Source organism: Pinus tabuliformis, chromosome 2_1 (genome assembly GCF_031772625.1).
Source record: "Pinus tabuliformis cultivar Carrire ecotype Pingquan chromosome 2_1, CPIR1, whole genome shotgun sequence".
NCBI classification, from domain to species: domain Eukaryota; kingdom Viridiplantae; phylum Streptophyta; class Pinopsida; order Pinales; family Pinaceae; genus Pinus; species Pinus tabuliformis.
In genome coordinates, this window is record NC_142299.1 from 494,285,753 (window position 1) to 494,291,853 (window position 6,101).

Genomic DNA, 6,101 nt, shown 5'->3' on the forward strand with positions numbered 1-6,101 from the left:
TTATTTAATCATAAAAGAAAATATATTTATTACGTGACATGGATGGGTGTCACGAGGAGGCAAAGCGGTGGGCTGCTGGTGGAAGGGCGGCCACCACCAAGAAACAATATATAAACATGAGAGAAGAATTTTGGAGGGGCATTGGGAGGAAGAAGAAGGAATGAAGAATGAAGGGGGATATTTGAGGGGCATTGGGAGGAAGAAGAAGGAAGGAATGAAGGGGATACTAAAGAAGGGAGGATATCTATAAACTGGAGTTACCAACAGAAGGATCGCGAATTGTTCTGAGGTTTTTGGGCACGGGGGAACAGTCTGCTTCAATTGAGAAGCTTACTGGACTGAGTAGCGAGGTTCTGCTCAGTTTGGCTGGGTGGTTTCTGTCTTTTGGTAACCAAAGCAGAGTAGCTTGAGGCATCATCAATCGCAGGGATACAGGTAGGTACTCTCATCAATTCTATTAGTTACTTTGTAAAATTTCAGGAAATTTATCATAGGCTCATGATGAAAAACTCTTTACTGTATTTTCAATGGCTTTACAGCCCTTACAGCACACCAGGCTCCAACTCTATAGTGTGTTCAAACCCCCTATCAGGTGGTTGCCTTGGTGGTATATCTCCAAAAACTACCGGATATATGTCCAGTATCGCCTGTATGTTTGGATGTGGTGGCTTGGTCCATCCCCCAGCCTCTAAAATCCTCAACTCTACTGCCCATGCGATGTCCCCATGCTTCAAATCGATCTTCGTCCTGTGGATCGAAACCATCTGGGGAGGATATGAATGCATGCCCCAAAGAAAGACTAGTTTACCATCTGGCCTAGTAAACTCCATCTCTAGTTTCCCCCAGTCGGTGGTAACTCAGCGAAGGGAATATAACCATTAGACCTATGTGGGTTATGGTTTATGGATGAAGTACATGACCTTTTTTTTACGGCTGACCTTGGCTCTTCTCATAAAGAGGCCATTGTATAGCTAAAGTCTAAAGAGAAGATAGAGAAATATGATAGATATGCGTTAACTAAATTGCTAGTGTTTCAATACCTTATTTTCTAAATAGGAATTATCTTGAAGTGGTTTCTTTATTAAGGAGGGGTTGTGATTTAAGTTAGATAGAAAGGTGATGCATCGACAGAACACATAACCGGTTTGAAGAGGCTTCTTCAATCATACATGCTGGAAATTGATGAAAGTCTGTTGGTATAATGTGAACAAGTCTTACCTCTATCTTGAGAAGAAACATAATGATAGAAGCTTCATATGTCCTTTTTCTTTTAGTAGAACACATCACTTATAATTTGTCGTTAAGCCATTTTATTTTGGCTTTTCAACCAAGCCATTTGAGGAATGTGATATGGACTATTGCACTGTTTTTTTACTATTGGTGAAATCCTTCACACAACCAAAAATAATATTAAATGGTTTAGGAAGACATAAGGAGTGGCAATAGTTGTCAAATGAGTAAAAACATGTTTAGAATCATTACCAAACAAAACTATGAGAGGTTTCATGGAATAAATGGGAAAGTTGGCATGAGATTCCTTGTAAAGTTCATACCAGTCTAACTGAGGAAATAAAATCCCTTGCCATAATTTCCTTTCAGAGTCCATGCTTTTTTCCTTTTCATTCACTTCCAACAAAGCCACAAGCTCCAGCAACAGCCCCAGCAACAACAATGTCCAAGAATACCCAACTGAAAAGGAACTATAAGACATCCCCATTTGTAGAGGGTGTCAATAACTGGAATGAGAACACACCCAACTGCTTCCCTGATCTATCTAGCATACATCGTACTTCTAAAATGCACCCATGATGTCCCCAACATTTTCAATATGGAATTTCTACAGAAAATGCATCCCTTCGGTGTGGGGACACATCCATGTGTATCACTAGATATGACACTACTTATCATTGACAATGTAACAATTGGTATCTGCCATCTTGTGGCCGTTTTTAACTTAGTTTATTGTGTGTCAAATCCAAATATGAACATGCATCTGAATAATGTCAATATAGCATTTCCCTTGCCATAATTTCCTTTCAAAGTCCATGTTTTTTTCCTTTTCGTTCACTTCCAACAAATTCCCAAGCCCCAATAACAACAATGTCCAGGAATACCCAATTGACAATGAACTACAGGACATCCCCATTTGCAAGGTGTGTCAATAACTAGAATGAGAACACACCTAACTGCTTCTTTGATCTATCCAGCATACACAATACTTCTAAAATGCACCCAAGATGTCCCCAACATTTTCAATATGGCATTTCTACACAAAAAACATCCCTTCAGTGTGGGGACACATCCATTTGTATCACTGGATATGACACTACTTATCATTCACAATGTAACAATTAGTATCTGCCATCTTGTGGCCACTTTTAACTAGTTTATTGTGTGTCAAATCCAAATCTGAACATGCATATGAATAATGTCAATATAGCATTTACCAATCCAGTTAACATCAGTGACATTAGTTATGTATTGCATGCTCATTACTGCAATACCAATTCCTAGTATCCTGACACAGCCTATATGTAACCAATCTCCATAAGACCTGCTTCATCCTTCACTATCTAGAAAGCTATCATAACCAACTTTTCCAAATAAATGAAGATAAATTGAAAATAAATTGACCTCCCCTCTAATTCAAAACAAAGGTGCAATGCACTAATGGGCACTGCAAGCCCATGGCAATAACTGTAGTTCAATAGGCATGCAAATGTGCACTGTTGTTTGTGGTTTCTCAGTGGGAGGTATAAGTGGTATGGCACCCTTTGAAGCAAGATTTGAACCTGTGGCTGGAGGAAACTTCAGAACTGGGGGCACTGCACGAACCCCTAGAATTGGAGGTCATGGAAGGGGCATCACACCCATGGTTCCTGGTGGACGTGGAGGAAAAGTGGGACGCACCATAGGAGGGTAGGGAGCTGAATATCAGGGCATACCTACAGGTGAAACACCAAGAAATGGACAATTTTTATGTCAGGGCATAACACATTTCCAATAATCAAACAAACACATCATACTGAACAACACTTATCCAGAAACATATATTATAGGTAGGAGGGAAGGCACCTCCATGATCACTGCAGACTTCATTTCTACAAAGCAACAAAGGAATGAGAATGTTTGCTAATAGAATCCAAAGTGATTCCAAAAAATCTGAGATGATTCAAAATATGGTGCACTTCAATGGTGCACATGCGATGACTAGCTAGATGCTCAGATTATCGAATAAATCTGCTAGCCTTGTGTGCATCCACCCCCTCCACATATCCAGATGCAACTAGTGCTAGGAAATTAAAAATATATCCCACCTGGATATGTGATTGATCCAAAAAGCATATGAACCTAGATACAAGTAGAGAATTCCTACCAAATGTAAGGAAATAAACTTCAAGGATTTAAGTAGACTTTCAAATTAGTTGAATTTAATCTAATGCCTAATAATTATAACATCAAGGAATGCCACAAATGCAGATATATTGTAGTACATAAAATCCAAAATATAATGAATTCAATTAATGGAGTAATTGATGGAGAAATCAATGGGGTCATTGGTGGTTGTTTGTCTCCTAAACACGAGAGTTACAATTAGATGTTTACAAATACACTGTGATACATTCCCACTTGCCTCTTGTCACCTAGTATTATTCTCACATCTTTCTCCTTGCTTCCAAGGAATTGTTCCCTGAATTAGCAAAATCGAAATCAGTATGTCTTGCCTCACAAGGAAGCCACATGTTTTCCATTGAAATGGGTGGTTGTGATATTTCTTTGCATGATGGATGGGTAAGAACACTAGGACCTATCACCATGGATTTCTTGGAGTTCTACATGAGTTTTCAAGAGAATGGAAATTCCTACATGCTCAAAGGTTTCAAAGAAACCAATAGAGAAATAATCAACTACCATTGTATGGAAAAGCTTCTGAAAAAGGGCCGCCATTGGTTTGAAACTTTGAAAATGGGGGATATGTGAAACATGAGGGAAGACATATTGGTTTCCATTTTGCTAATTGACGAGGCAAAAGACTCAACTATTTTCTATACTTCCTCATGGCTGGCATGCTATAGGTGTTTGTCATGGGACCATTGGGTCCATCAAAGGGGTTCGCCAAATTTTAGCCCAACATAATGAGTGTACCAAATGAAATTTGTTGAGAGGGGCCACAAGTAATGGTATGAGTTGGTCCAAAAAAAATGAAAAATTAGTTACTGTAAAGTGACACCACAACAATCAATGTTGCACAAGGATTTTTTGAGCTAGGTCTCCTGTAATGGTATTGGCGGGCCCAAGACATATTTTTTAAATTTGAGGGGAGTATAGCTGCAGTGATGAAATTCCAAAACTCTTGATACTACAAAATGTGTAGGAACTTTGTTACATGTGTTGCAAAAGCTATGGTTTAGAGGAAGATTTTAGGATTTGTAGGGTCCTAAGGATAGAGGAGTGTCAAGTTCTATAGCTCTTAATATACTTGTGGTTTCCATCAATAGTACTCAACCAAATATTTCATGTCACCAACTAATGGCGATAGATTATACCCTTAGTCATACTACCCAATTCCCTAGTATGTGAGAGTTATCTCTCAAGTGTTATTCTCCATGTACTCATTGCAATAGGATGACTAATAGGGTTATGCAAGGTTGGTTTCAAGTGTACTGAGGGGGGTTTTGATATACCAGAAGGAACATGGAAGATAATTGCATATGTAGGTGTTATTTGATGCAATGCTACTCAAAGGGGTGCCAAAAGATGTTACAAAGGTGTTCAACAAGGTGATGCCTCTATTATTTTCTGCATGTATTCTTCCCCAATTATAGGCTTGCCCATTGAATGATAGATATTTGTGTTATTTAAAGATTTTGAAACACATCTCTAACCTAAATAATGTTTTTCTAAAATTGGAACATGTGTTTCCATGAGAAAGTGCTTTGAGAAAACTTATATTTGTGGTGTTTCTTGTTAGTTGAAATAGAATATTTAGAGCAAAAAGGGCATAATATAAATGCAGGAAGCAATTAAATAAGATAGATGGAATACAACTATGAAAAGAAAATAATAGAACTAAAATTGGAAAATAACACTTTAAGCAATCCTTTATTGATATTCAAAACTAAATACAATGTTCACTTGCCTTTTTCTAGGGGGCAATCTCCAACATGAGGAGCTCCAAATACTACAATACTCCCTTGATAACCCATTACATAGGTTCTACTACTATATGTATAGTTTCTAATTGATGAAAACCATAACCACCTAATATACTTCCATTAATAAGGCCTCAACCACTAGCTAATGGACCTTCTTTATCAAGTTCACTTGCATTTATTGATTTCACACTATACTACTGTGTAGAGCCTTATTTAATAAAGATGGTTGTCAAAACAATAACAATCTGTTCCACTAACTATGGAAGTTAAGGTGGTTGTGGAACCCTAACAACAATGCAATGTTGTCACACTCAAACTTGACAAAGGCTCAGCTAGCCTAAGACTAAAAAAAACTCAATGACTTGACATGACTCAGTGACTTGGGAAAGACTCAACAAATACAAATGAACCCAAAAATACAATAAATTCAGTGCCCAAAAATATGGCAAGTCTTGATGAGTATGGAAATTTTGTGGTGAGTATAGAAAGTGGTGAGTTCGTCGATGAGTTTTTTAGTGAGTGTGGGGGCTAGAGAAGACTTCACAAGACTCAACAGATGAGTCTTGGATGAGTCAAACTACACTGGTACATTGTGTATTGTTGTGACAATTCTTCTCTTGCATTTTCTTGTTATGTGAGTGTTCTCTCATTGTAGTCTTTTGTGCACATATCAGATCTGCACAATTAGAAGCTTCTAGTTGTCCAGATCTCTAGATTTTTGCATTGGTCAATTCATTTCAGTAATATTTTGGATTGATGTTTAAAAAGCTTGGCTCTATGAATATACAATACTATGGTAGGGGTTTCTCTATTCCGATTTTTGAGTTAAAAGAAAATAAACTAGTTGTTCTGAAAGTCAGGCCATATTAATTGTGGAAGGAAAACCTCGATTGAAACCATGGAATACAAATTTCAAATTTCAATCTTTCATAGAAAAAATTGAAA